This window comes from Taeniopygia guttata, chromosome 1 (genome assembly GCF_048771995.1).
Source record: "Taeniopygia guttata chromosome 1, bTaeGut7.mat, whole genome shotgun sequence".
NCBI lineage: Eukaryota > Metazoa > Chordata > Aves > Passeriformes > Estrildidae > Taeniopygia > Taeniopygia guttata.
In genome coordinates, this window is record NC_133024.1 from 56,723,850 (window position 1) to 56,737,892 (window position 14,043).

The 14,043-nt window shown below is 36.4% G+C and overlaps 1 long non-coding RNA gene across 6 annotated transcripts in view; it reads right to left on the bottom strand.

Moving 5' to 3' along the window:
- The window catches only part of LOC140683982 (uncharacterized), a 113,978-nt gene that overhangs the window by 40,130 nt on the left and 59,805 nt on the right, over positions 1 to 14,043 (bottom strand). For all 6 annotated transcript variants that reach the window (XR_012055728.1, XR_012055731.1, XR_012055730.1 and 3 more), the window contains one exon: positions 13,859 to 14,002. This is a non-coding gene — a long non-coding RNA (uncharacterized lncRNA). The remainder of the gene's footprint in view (positions 1 to 13,858; positions 14,003 to 14,043) is intronic.

The window sequence follows — 14,043 nt, forward strand, 5'->3', positions numbered from 1 at the left end:
TGTGTGTGTGTGTGTGTGTAGATTTGTAGAGATTTGTTTAGACTTGGCCAGCTTGAATAAATTTTGGCACAGAAAATATTTCTGAGGTTTAAGATAGAAGCACTTCAAGCTTCAATACTCATATTAACATAGAGATATCAAGAGAATTTATTTGTGAACTGCTAACTGAATAAATACCAATATCAGGTTTTAACACATTTTCTGGATTGTAACAGTTTGGAAATTAATTTCTGTAAGACTAGTTCCATCATCACCTGATTTTGTTTTATTTGCTCTTTCTTCAGAGTCATTACCATCAACCCAAGAGGTCAAGTCTTGATATAAAATTTGAAGAGACAGAACATTGGTCTCATAAAATTACCAGGCACACACAAACACAAAACCCCCAAAAACAAAAACAAAACAAAACAAAAAAAACCCACCAAACAAAAAAAAAACCAAAATCAAAACCAAAACCAAAACAAAGAAAAAAAAAAAACAAACCAAAAAGTGGCTTCAGCTGGAATTTACTAGTGGGATGATTTCAAGACATGAGAGTAGAGAAAATATCCTTTATGTTAAAGAAAAGAAAAAAGCGTGAAACATCTCTCTTTAATTTTATATTTCCCTCTCAGATTTCAGGTTTTCTGAGTGCCGCTTTCTTTACTGTACTTTCTTTTTTCTTTCTCTTTAATTTTCCCATTCTTTTAATTTGTCAACTTGAAGCAGACTAATAAGTTTTTCCCATGGTTTCAATTTAAAAAAATAAACTAAAATCAATAAACCTTGCTAAATAAGAATCAATTAAAATATGAAACCCTGTCAAAGATTCTCTTGTAAACTTTAAGGTTACAAGATGGAAGTGTCTAGTGCTCTCAAATTTCTGTTTTAATGATCAGGCAGTTCTACATATTTTCTCAAACCAGCTTCAGTTGCATAGTTTCTGAGCGCTTTTCAGAAGTGCTTTACAAAATGTGATGGGCATTTAGGATATGTGGATACTTTTTTCTTTGACCTCTTACTCAAATGCCTCCATCTGTACACATTTGGTAGAATTTCCTCTGCCTCTCAGACAGCTGTATTATTTTTCTTAATCTCATAAAAATTTTTTCTTTTTCTTTTAATTTTGGGTTGAGATTTTTTTCTCCTAGCAAAACCAGAATCAAGTTAAAGAAATCACAGCTTAGTGGTTGAGAGAGCTGATTAATTTGAATATTAACTTTCATTGACTGGCTCTCTAAAACTGTCTGTACTGGACATGTTCTTGCCTGGTACAGAAACATGGTAATTTATTTTGGGCTATGTAATCAACAGCTACACTTCTTTCAGAAATGTCTGAGTGTTTCTAAAGAAAAGAGTGTTTCCAGAGATTTTATGAGCTTTAAAATTGCTCCAAATTCATTAACAGTGATAACAAATATAATTCAACACTGTATTGTACAGTGGAACACAAAAAAAAAAAAAAAAAAAAAAAAAGACACATTTTATGTTGCATATTCTCAAGCAAAAAGAAATTTTCATTCAAATAGAAATAGACTGGCAGGAAGTTTAAACTTCATTTTAGTTTTTTGGCCACAAGATATCACCCTCCTCTGTTAAGACCGCTGTCTTTCAACTTACTTGTACAGTGTGCATTATATTTAGGTTGGTTGGCTTGTGGTTTGATGAGAAGTGGGAGATAACTTTTAGTTTAACACATAATGCACATCCCTAATTTTAAATAAACCACTGTAAAATTCCATGTCATTAAGGTCTTGCTGTGAGTAGGCAGATAATGCACAGTATTCATCAAAGAAATATTCTCTAACAGACTGACACTTTTATCGAAGGACACAAACAAGAAGGGTAAAAACATTTGCTTGAATATAATTTCATATCAATTCTCAAGGTTAAGCAAAAAATGGTTTCACCTAGATTTGGACAAAGGAATATGAGAACAGTGATAGAGCAATAATGCATTTCAGCTTAACACTAAAAAAATAGGCTGAAATTACTAGTTATTCTGGCAAAGCAGACTCACTTATCTAGGGATATAATTGGAAATCATTGACTAAACTATTCAAATATTCACAGAGCTGTGGGCTGGATGACTGCACAAATAACAGTCATACTTTGCAATTCTGTGACATTTCTTCTTTGTCTTTAAATCTTCCTAAAGTAGTAACAAACCTTCTCAGTATATTTTAGACAGTTACAAGGTAATTCAGCCTTCCTTAAGTGAAATAAAGGGAATTGCTTAACTGACAGTGCCAGCAGAAAGTGAGAATAGAAACAGAAAAGGGCTTTACCTGTATCTATATATCTGCATCTATCTATCTACCTATCTATCTATCTATCTATCTATCTATCTATCTATCTATCTATCTATTACACCTAAGGATGCATCAGGATGTATCAGGCAATGGCTCAAGATCCAAGTGGAAACCAATAACAAGTGGTGTCCCTAAAGGGTCTATTCTGGGACCAGTACTATTTAATGTCTTCATTAATGACATAGATGGGATTGAGTGCAACCTCAGCAAGTCTGAGGGTAAAACCAAACTGAGCAGTGCAGTTGATTCATGGGAAGGAAGGGATGCAATCCAGACCAGACCTTGACAGTCTTGAGGACTGAATGCCTGTGAACCTCATGAAGTTTGCTAAAGCCAAGTCCAAAATCCCACACCTTGGTAAGGACAACCAGCAATATTGACACAGACTGGGAGTCAGATGGATGGGGAGCAGTACCAAGAAGGACCGGGGAATATTGGTGCATGAAAAATTAATTCTAAGCCGGTCGTGTGTGCTCGCAGCTCAGAAAGCCAGCCATGATGACTGTATCAAAAGAAGGGTGGCCAGCAGGTTGAGAGAGGTGATTCTGTCCTTCTGCTCTGGTGAGATCCCACTTGGAGAGCAGTGTTCAACTCTGGGGCTCCAATCACAAGAAAGACATGAAGCCTTTAGAATATGTCCAGAGGAGATCCAGGAAAATGGTCAGGGATCTGGAGCACCTCTCCTGTGAAGGCAGACTGAGAGAGTTGGGGTTGTTCAGCCCAAAGAAGTATCCAGGGAGAATGTTTTGCAGTCTTTCAACATATAAAGTAGGCCTATAGAAAAGTATACCCACATGGTAGTAACAGGAGAAGTACCATTGGTTAGTTGAGAAGGATAGAACAGTGTAGCATCTTTATTTTCCCCCACCTTTCATAGTTTAATTCCACTAACAGCTTTCTGGAGAGGACAACAAAACTAGTCAAGACTATATTATTGGAAGAGAGATGGATGGCAAGATGTCATATTAAAAGCATGAAGACCAAGCACATTAGACAGTCACAGGGGCACATTTTAGTTAAGCTTACAGTCTCTCAGATTAAGGTCATGATTATGATCTGACTGAGAAATTTGTATTATTTGTCAGTTAAAGGGGAATTAGGACCACTGAATTCAATGACGTTGTTCTTGATATACAAGAACAAGTGCAACTCTAGAACAGAAGTTCTAAGTTTGTATTAGAAATGTTTTGTTTTTTTTAAATTCTCAGTCCTCATTGAGACAGTTTTCATGTGGAGTTTTAACCATAAATGGATTGAGCAAGGGCAGAACGGAGTCTCATTCTCCTGCACTGAAAGGGGAGTTCCAGGGTCAAGCTAAAACAAGTACATAAGATTCCAATCAACTTACTTTGAGAAATAATGTTTTTAAACCTCAATTGTATATCAATTTTTACCACCACATAGCCTAATCCAAGCTCTATGTCACTTGACAGAAAAAGCACATCTGTATCCAAATTCCAACAGAATCTCCCACCCCTGATTAATTCCATGCACTTCTTTCTATCTCAGTTGCTCCATAATCAGTAGACATATTTCATGGGTGGATGCTCCCTGCAACAACTACTGCAAAATATCTTCACTTAGCAAGTATTTCAAGCGTCTTGTTAATCAGCTACTCTGTGTATGCAGAATCACTGCTATCAGAAAGAGCTGCAAAGCTGTTAACTATGGACATTAAAAACTGCTGCTTTGTTGTTGACTGGAAAAACATTTAACATATAAATTATAAATACTTCAAATTTCAAATGTCTTAAGAAAGAAGCATTAAATAATAACTACAATTTCAGCCTCATACTTGAAAATTACAATAGCCATCTTAAAAAGAACTGTGGTGGTTGTAAAATAAAAACTATGCATTGGGACCAATAAAAAATTAAACTAATCTACTAAGTTCATAAAATCATAGAATCACAGAATATGCTGAATTGAGAGGGATGCATCAAGATCATTGAGTCCAGCCCCTGGTCCTGCACAGGATACCCCAAGGGTCACACCATGTACCTGAGAGCATTGTGCAAACACCTTTGGACACAGAGAGGTTGGTGCTGTGACCACTTCTCCAGGGAGCTTGTTCCAGTGTTCAGTCACCCTCTAGGTCAAAAACCTTCTCCTGATAGCCAGCCTGAACCTCCCCTGTGTCAACTTCATTCTGCTTCCTTGACTCCTATCACTAATTACAAGAGAGAAGAGATGGGTACCTGCCCCTCCACTTCCCATCATGAGGGTGTTGAAGACAGTGATGAGATCTCCCTTCAGACTTCTCTAGGCTGTGATCCATCAAAGACTGCCAAACACCACATACAGCTCAATTCTTAAACAGAGGAAATCTAACATGAACATCCGGAAATCCATGTAGAATCACAAAAATGCTGGGCGAATTTCTTAAAAATGTTACTATGTGCACAACTTCAGTCACTGGCCTTATTTGTAGAGGAATTCTCAAGTGCTCTATATTTGACTAAGTACATATGAAAGAATGGTGTTAACAGATTTTCAGAGCTCCAAATCCAATTCATCTTATGACATTCAGCAAAACTTGCCATCCTTGGCTTGCTGCCTCAGAACACTTAATTATTTTGGCCCCTATTTGTGATTTTCGAGGGAAAGATGCCTAATTTGCTAACTATCTCTACAAATTCATTAATATGGTACCTGAATATGGGGACAGATTCTTGAAATTTTTTCCTAGGCACTGTTGTGTCAATGTGAAAATGATGAAAAGACACCCTTTGCTCCTTTATTGTGATTAATCCAGAAACATATACTAGGAATCACAAAAACAATTGGATTGACTTTTTCACTTTTTTATTTTTGGTTTTGGATCCTTCTTATCCCTACCTGCTACACAATTCTTTGAGGAGTGTATGTGCTTGATATTGATTAGAGCTCATCATAGGCAACACTAATCTGCTTAGAAGATCACAAAGCCAGAAGAGAACCTGGGCACAGGAGGCAATCCTGGTGTGACTGGGAAAGTATGTGCAACTAAAATTGGGACAGATGAGGGAATGAACAAAATAAGAATTTTTTATATCTTTTAGTCTCCTTCTACAAATTCTTCAGACTTTATGTCAATGTTGTGATGTTTTATATTCTTGTTGATTGTTGTTGAAATAACTAAATAGCATTAGCAGCCTACATAATTTTATTTTCAAATGAATGTATTATAATTATTAATTATTAAATAAAATAGCTTTAATTACATTTGTTCTCCATTTGTCATCAGGAGACAGTTAAAATATATTTTCTGTTGGATAATTTATATCCAGAGAAGTTAGGCACAGTTAGTCCAGTAGTCCTTTCTTGGAATAGAAGAAATCCAAAGAAATTCAAAACATGAAATCTTTTTTGTGAAACTTGCCTTACTTATATCCAGACATGATATGAAACTCTTGCAAACAGTGTAAATACCACATGTCAATATTCTTATCATCATGGGGATATCCAATAAAGTTGTTCATTAGGTTATCTATGATCTGGAGAGGAAGGAAGTGAAAAGCTCTTAATCTCTCTTGCAACCATAGCACTGAATAAAAAATAGGACCCCTATGACAGGAAACCAATCAAGTATAAGTAAATATAAACTTGTAACTCTGCAATTGCAATGTTTTCAAAGTCATGATTGAGCAACCTGGTGGGGCTACATTTTCATATTTACTTTTTTTTTTCTTAATTCAATGAAAATTATACTAAAAATGAAGAAGGGGAAATCCAATCTGTTTCAACCCAGTTTTCCTTCTAGGTGTGCTAGAAAAATTGTCCCCTATTCATGTTCCTTTTGACTCCATAACTATTGCATCCTTGGTTACTTAAGGGTAACAAAGGAAAATAGAGCAACTCTTGCGATTTTACCTTATTACATTTCTCACAGTTTCCGCTTTAATCAGAATCCCAAACACTTCTGCTTCACTTCTGCTTCTGCTTCACACAACAGGTGGTTACCAAATTATCAAACTCAGCTCCCATTCTTTTCAATGTCAGGGTAGAAATACTTTTCAACTACAACTTTCTTCTTTGACATTCCTAATGCATGCTTGTGGCCATCTTCAGTCCATTTAGTTTCTGTAGCATGATTCAGCACAGGAGCTGAAGCTGACTCAGATTGACAGCACTTGATTGATGGTACATTGCTAAGTACACAGAAGCAGCTTGATGGAAATTACTTTAATGAATGATTTGAATACGCGTGATGCTGGTAGACTACATAAATGTGAGATACTGAACTTGTTGAATCAAGACAAATTAAACAGAGTTGGTGGCTGAGGTAGTATCAGAAAAAGCATCTGCTTTAGCTTGTACTGAACTGTGTGCTTTTATTATTTGTAGCTGTTCTAGTAATATTTTTGTTCACCTCTTGCATAACACAAATTAAGAGACAGATAAGGAAAAATTATCAATATATCTATATATGGATATAGAAGCTGACTTCTTTACTCTCTGGTTGTCCTTCTTCATCAGTCTTGTCTTCAGATCTCCTATGTTCTTTACCACAATTCACCTTAAAGCCCTCCAACCAGTAAAAAAAAAACCAAAAAAAGAACCATACTTCCAGAAGCAGTTTACCTTGTAAATAAGTTCCAATTAAAACCCCTACCCTCAAATTGGCAGCACGTTGTGAGCTAATGAACCGACAAGAGCCCCACTGTTTTGAGATAGAATAACATTCAGGCCCCAGTTTTAAATAGTTTGCCTGCGGGCAAACAGTTATAACCATATGGAGCTCCACTGACTTCACATAGAGTAAAGCTGAGAGCCTAATCCTGTACAGCATTGTCATATAATACTGGCAATCCCAACTGACAAATCCAAAGTCCAGATTTGCCCCACCAAGCTTTAGGGATCTGAAGCATTAGATTTATGAGTAGCCTCCCCTTAGGCTACAGAGACTCTCCAGAGAAGAAATAAGACCTGAGGTCCCCACTGGTTATAGGACAAGAAAACAGCCCCGCAGATCCTAAATCAAAAGCATAAATTTCAAAGAAATAAATTTAGACTCTGCTTTATAAACTATTTCTGGGAGCAACCATAATCTGATTTGTTTGTGTGATGCATTTGATGAACTTTTAAACAGAATAAATGCATATGGATGCAAATACCCAGATTTCCAGAACGTTCAGAGTAGCCAATCTAAATAGTGTTATTCTTTTATCCAAAAGCTTCTCAACAACCTGTTTCTGTGAGCATGGGTGTAAATATTTCATTGATGTTGTTCATTGTATCACCATAATTTTTTTGCAGATATAGAAATATAGAGATATAGAAATCTAGAAATCTAGAAAGCCCACTGAAATCTAAACTCTGTTTATGCAAGTTGCTGTGGTTACATAGTTGTAAAATACACAAAAATCAACATTTATTTTGATCAAAATAGATAATGTTGCAACACAAGAAATCAGTGAAGCATCCATAACTCCTTCTTTCCTCCTTTTGATAACCCTGCTGTGGTGAGAAGAGCTTCAGAGAAAAATGCAGCATTTTCTGATTAGAAAGTATCTTTTTTGTTTAGGCAAAACTCTGCCAACAGCAATAATTTTCAAGAGTGTCTTTTGTTCATTCATTTGAAAGCAAAATGGAGAAACGAAATGTAATTAATGTGCTTATAAGGAAAATATAGTGTGGATCAAATGATGGGATGAAATAACCAACTGGATTCAAGAGTACACTTCAGCCATTCAAAAAAAAAAAAAAAAAAGACAGATTCCTCTCCTGCCCTATATAGCATATGAAATAGTCATCCTGATTCAGGAAGATATAATTTTTTTTTTCACATAAATACATAACTGAGATGAGGAATCTTTTAAGAGTGAGGGATATATGCTGACATTATTTCATTTGATTCTTGTCACTGAATAGCTAGCATGGAAAGAGGAAAAGTTATATTTTTAATAGAAAACATACGTTGTTCAAAATCTATCTTGAGCCCAAATTTTAAAGTAATAAAAAACTTTCAAACTGTACTAGTCTGTCAGCACCCATAGTCCTACACAAGAGAAATGCTTGTTATGGTAGCATAGTTTTTGGAGTTAAACTGCCAGGAAACACAGCGTTGATAGATGGGGGCCAGTAGAGAGGAGCAACACCTCCAAATGGATAGACCAGGCTTTCATATGATTCCCAGATATCTTCTTGGGTGTCAGGGGATGCATAAGCTCTTTCAAAAGTCTTTCAGTCAAAAGCAAATAAACACACAGTGAAAAATTTATACTCTGTAGTCTGAGACAACCCCACAGAATGGATCATGGGTGTGTAAGCACATAACATCAGCCTTTCACCCCTAAACTCTGGTGAGCCACAGTCAGAAGAAAAGAGACAAATAATTTATTCTGAAATCTGTGGGTTTGGGTTGGGGTATATACATTAATTCTTCTGAAAGCCAAACTCTTTCTGGATGTTATCTTTCGTGGTCCATATGTTCACAGTGTTATGGAGTCCCAGAAGGATCTGTCAGTCTCAGTGCGGACAATCTTCAGGAAATTACAGAGATCAGTGTGTTGTGTCAGATTCACAACAACATAAAGGTCTCTTTACATCAGTCTTTCTACTTTAAAAGTCTTTAAGGGAAATTAATGTAATTAGCTGGAACTTGATTGCCCTTCTCTACTGCCAAAAATTTTCAAAATGCACACACACACACAAAAAAAAAATCTATGACTGAAATAATTAATCAAATCAATAGACAGAGGAAGCATAATGAAATACAGACTTAAAAAGAAAAAAATATGAGTGAGCAGTTTTAGACCAAAAGAAAGATTATTCCTGTCCTATTTCTGTTCATATGAAATTGGCACAGTATTAAGAATTATAAATAGAACAGGATCTACACCGATCATTTGTTTTTACTCTGAACTGTGTTTTTCTTTAATTTAAGTTATCTATAATGTATAATTAGAGATTGCTGTAAGGAAACAATTTATCTCACAAACACCTGACTTTTCTAAATTTTCAGGACTTGTAGTGATTAGTGAACCCCTTAAATGAATAACTGCCTTAAAATCACCTCTCTATTTCAAGGAACAACCTTACAAATGCTGAAATCACAGCTTCTTGGCAACTGTGGTAGCATTTGAAATGTCTGTGTCTCTGGGCACTTTAAACTAATATTTCATTAGCTGTTAAAACAGGGTAAGGTCTATGCTCTCTATCGATTGCCAAATGAATTGTTGTGAGACCTTATTTTTCCCCTCTAGTACATCACTTTTTCTTGTTTGCTTGTTTTCTGCCTCTGATTCTGGCACATGTACAAGGAGTTTGCTTTATCAGAGATTAATAATACTATTGCTATATATATATATATATATATATATATATATATATATATATATATATATAAAATTTCCAGTTGCTTTTTGTATGTATTGCAATTTGAATTTTAATGCTGCCTTTAGTTGGATCATTAGCCAATCTTGACTTTCCTTCACAATAAAATCAAAGGTAAGAATTTTGGAAATACAATTGCTATGTTAACATTTATGAAAGGTAGTTTGTTGAATTACAAGTTAGTAGTAAGAGCATGCTGAGGAGTTATGGAAACATCCCAAATTCTCATTGCATCCTGATGTCCATAGCCTTTCTTCCCAAAGAAAGGTTGTTCATGATACTACATCAGTCATTTGCATGGTAAATGAGACAGACTTCCAAGGGTGAACAAAACTCTGGGCACTAAAAACTGGATCTGCATAATTTTTTTTTTTTTTTTCTATTCTTCAGCTCAGTTTCATTAACTATTGCAGAGATCAATCTCCTGTACCTAGTGCATTTCTAATCACATTTGTGCTAGATGAGAATTCATTAGGATCTGCAAATTGCACAGAAAAAGCCCTGAGACCTAGCCACTGCTGCTTTTATATTAAGCAACTTTAAGAGGAAGTCATGCACATTATTTCTACTATCCTTTAGATTTTGGTAACCCAAGACAGAGAAAGAAATGGAGGTTTCATCTTTCTAGAACTCAGGGGATTGTTCACAGGGATGGGAACACATTTGATGAATTTAGCTTTCATTTTGCTAAAGAGTTTCTTACGAATAGCTCTCATTTTGAAATATATGAACAATTTATAAAAATGTAAGGAGCAAATATTTTAGTATGACAGCAGTCTTGAACCATTCCATTTACTGACATCCATGACAATGTGCTATGTGTTCTCAACTTGATGGACACAACTTTCATGGTTATGGACATAGAAGGAAGAGAAATTTACTTAATTGAGGTAAGTGCTTACTCTTTCAGAGACGCATTATTTTGAAATTTTTGTTTCTAGTAAGTATTCTTACAAGCATATAAATAGTCATAACATAAGGTATTCTTTATATAAAGAATATCTCATGAACAATTCTGAATTCCAGTCAAAAAATACCCCAAATTGCATGAGTTCCCACATATATCACAATTCTTTTTTCTATTATATAAACTTGAAAATTTTTTAAAGTACACACTTCTCGATATGCATACATATATGTATGTATATACTTACATATGTAAGTATAGATATACTTACATTGTATGTAGTTACATCTGGCTGAAATAGAGTTAATTTTTATTCTTAAAAGTTCATTGCCATGGCATTTTGCATGAAAGTTTCACTGATCAGAAAACTAATTGTGAGAAATTCCCTACGTTTTTTCTGGCTGATTAAAGCATAATTATTCCTGTCTCTGCTATTAGGATTGGTGTGGTTTTTATTACACAAGGCTAATCTCATATCAAAAGAGTACTGTCAGGTGGGTAGTGGGTAGTGGGAGATTTGACTATTAGACATAGATAGGTGGGTTTTTAATGTCTCAGAAAACTGGATGGTAATTCACCTGCTGAGTGCAAGTGCAGTGAACTTCAGAGGATGTTCAGAAAAGCAGCCAGGGGTCATGCTCTGTGGTCCTTATATTTAATAATATAGGGAGGCATAGGAAAAACATTCTAGAGGCTAAGCTAGGACTCCAACCCAGGGGATCAACATCCTTGAGCTCCACCATAGGGTTCAGTGAAATAATTCTAATAATTCTGGGCCTATATGTGAGGCCCAGGAGGAAGAGAGGAGGAATCAAATGTCTCAATGAATGAATGAGATTGTGATAGGGAGACGAGGCATGTAGAATGTTAGGAAGGGAAACAGAGTAACCTACACAGCAAGAAAAACTTTCCCCTTAATCAAAGTGGAACAAGGCTCCTGGTATTAAAAACTAAAAGATATCAGAGGAATATTTTAAATAAAACCCAGGCAGACAGCTAGGTGTTGGGGGATTTCCATGCCTGATACATGTTATTGTGTAACCAGGACTGCCTGACATTCACCTCAGAGTTTTGAAGGAACCCAAGTGTGAAGTTGTAGAAGCAGAAGCCAAAATGTGTAAGACATCATCACAAACTGCAGCTGTGCCAGAGGGCTGGCAGGTCACCAATGTAACTCACAGGTATGGACAGGGCTCCGAGGGGAATCCTAGGAACTGCAGACATATAAACCTGGCTTCTTTCCTGAGTATCCATATGGCAGACTCAGTAATAAAAGTTACAACAGCTGAAATAACAAAAACGTGGAAAAACTTAGTCTGATAGGAAAGATCAGAAAGGATTCTTTCCTGTTAGGAAAGAATCTGAAATAGAAGATCATCCCCTAAAACCCCTATTGTTATTTAAGGAAGTTTGGAAGAGCAAACGGATAAGAAAGATAGGATAGCGACAAAATACTTGAAATTTGAAAAATTCTCTGAATAAAATTTAGTAACAAAAATAAGCTGTAACAGGAAAATCTGTTTTTCTGGTTTGAAATGAGATTAAAGAGAGTGAAGCAAGTTTACTTTCTGGGTGGAAGAGGATCACTAATAGATTCTCCATAAATCGCTGTGAGGATTAGTTTCATTCAACATTTTCATCAATGCCTTGGAGTAGAAGTCTGCAGTGAAACCTTCAAGTTTTCAAGTCACAACAAATCCTTGAATTTGAATGTAAATAAATGTAGGATGATATGTCATGGGAAAAGATTTCTAAATCACATCTGCTGAACTCTGAACTGTAACACACAAACTGGAATAGAAATGTTGAAGACAAAGTCACTGTTTTCTAGAAATATCAGCTCATTGTGCCGTCAAAGAATTAAAAAAAATATTTTTGAGCACCATCACAAAGGGATGGAAAACAATGTAGAAGAGGTTATCTTAGAAAATAATAGAATCATTTAGGTTGAAAAAACTGCTCAGATTACCGACTTTAATCATTAACCTAGGACTTCCAGGCCTCCACTAATCCATATCCTTAAGCATCATATCTATATCTTTTAAATACCTCCAAAACTGAAAACAGTGCTTGAGGTGTGGCCTCATTAGAGAGAGATGTTCTCATCATGAGAACAGCCACAGTGTTGAGGGGCAATCATTTCCCTAGTCTTGCTGTCCAGTCTTTTTCTGATCCAGGCCAGGATGCCACTGGCCCTCTTGGCCCCCTGGGCACAGCTAGTTCATGTTCAGCTGCTGTTCACCAGCACTCCCAGGTTCTTTTCTTCTGAGCAGCTTTCCAGACACTCTGCCCCCAGCCTGTAGTGCTGCCTGGGGTTGTTGTGCTCCAAGGGCAGGACCCAACACTTGGCCTTATTTAACCCTGTAGCACGGACTTCAGCCTATCAATACAGACTGTCCAGGGCCCTCTGTAGAGACTTTTGTGACCTCCAGCAGATTTACATTCCTGACCAACTTCTTGTCATTTGTGAACTTACTGAGGGTGCACTCAATCACCTCATCCAAATAATTGATAAAAGTTTTTAACAGACCTAGCCCTAATACTGAGCCCTGGAGAACACCACTTGTAGCTGAGCACCAAACGGATTTAATTCCATTCACCACCACTCCTTTGACAGACCATGCAGGCAGTTTTTATGCAGTAAACAGTCACCTGCCCAAACCATGAGCAGCCAGTTTCACCAGGAGAAGGTGTCAAAGGCTTTACTGAAGTCTAGAGAGAAAATACTCACAACCTTGCCCTGATCCACTAAAAGCTGTCATAGAAGGAGATCAGACTGGTCAAGCTGAACTTGCCTTCCATAAACCCATTCTGGCTGTGCCTGATCCTCCCATTGTCCTTTACATGCCACATGATGGCGCTGAAGATGGTCTGCACCTGTAGAATATCTTGGAGTGTATATATCTTGGCTACTGCGCAGATGTTTTTTCTCTACATTTCAAAGACAGACTGGAGTTAGAAAGGGCACAGAAAAGGGCAACTGCAGCAATTATGGAGCTGGAACAGAAGCAATCCTACCTTTTAAAATACTTTTTTTCAATGAAAAGAGTAAGACTGAATGTATCCTGGGTGGGTACATACATCCCTGGAAGGCTGACCCTTAGTCATTTGTTGAAGAGAAGTATTTAAGTCAAAGGCATTTTTAAGACTTTTAGTATTTCAAAGAAATTTTAAGATATCTTGATTGGGAATTTAAATTTAATTCAGGGCCATGTCTTTGGGGCCAGAAACCTGAAAACCGAGTATTATCTCCAGCAAAACTGAGTTAATTTTCAGATTCAGAAACCAAGGGTTTGAATTACTTGCCTAAACAAGAGCAAAGTAAGGTCCTTGCACCACTTACATTTTTAGACTATTTGATGCATCTGCACAGGGGCTCTGCATGTAACACCATGTCCTCTGGAGCAGCAGATGGAGACCAAAACAGAAAAATTGGTGCATTTTACAGTTATGTACAGGAAATTAAACTGCACACACTGTATCATATCTGCAATTAAAAAACAAAACAAAAGAAAACTATAAATACAA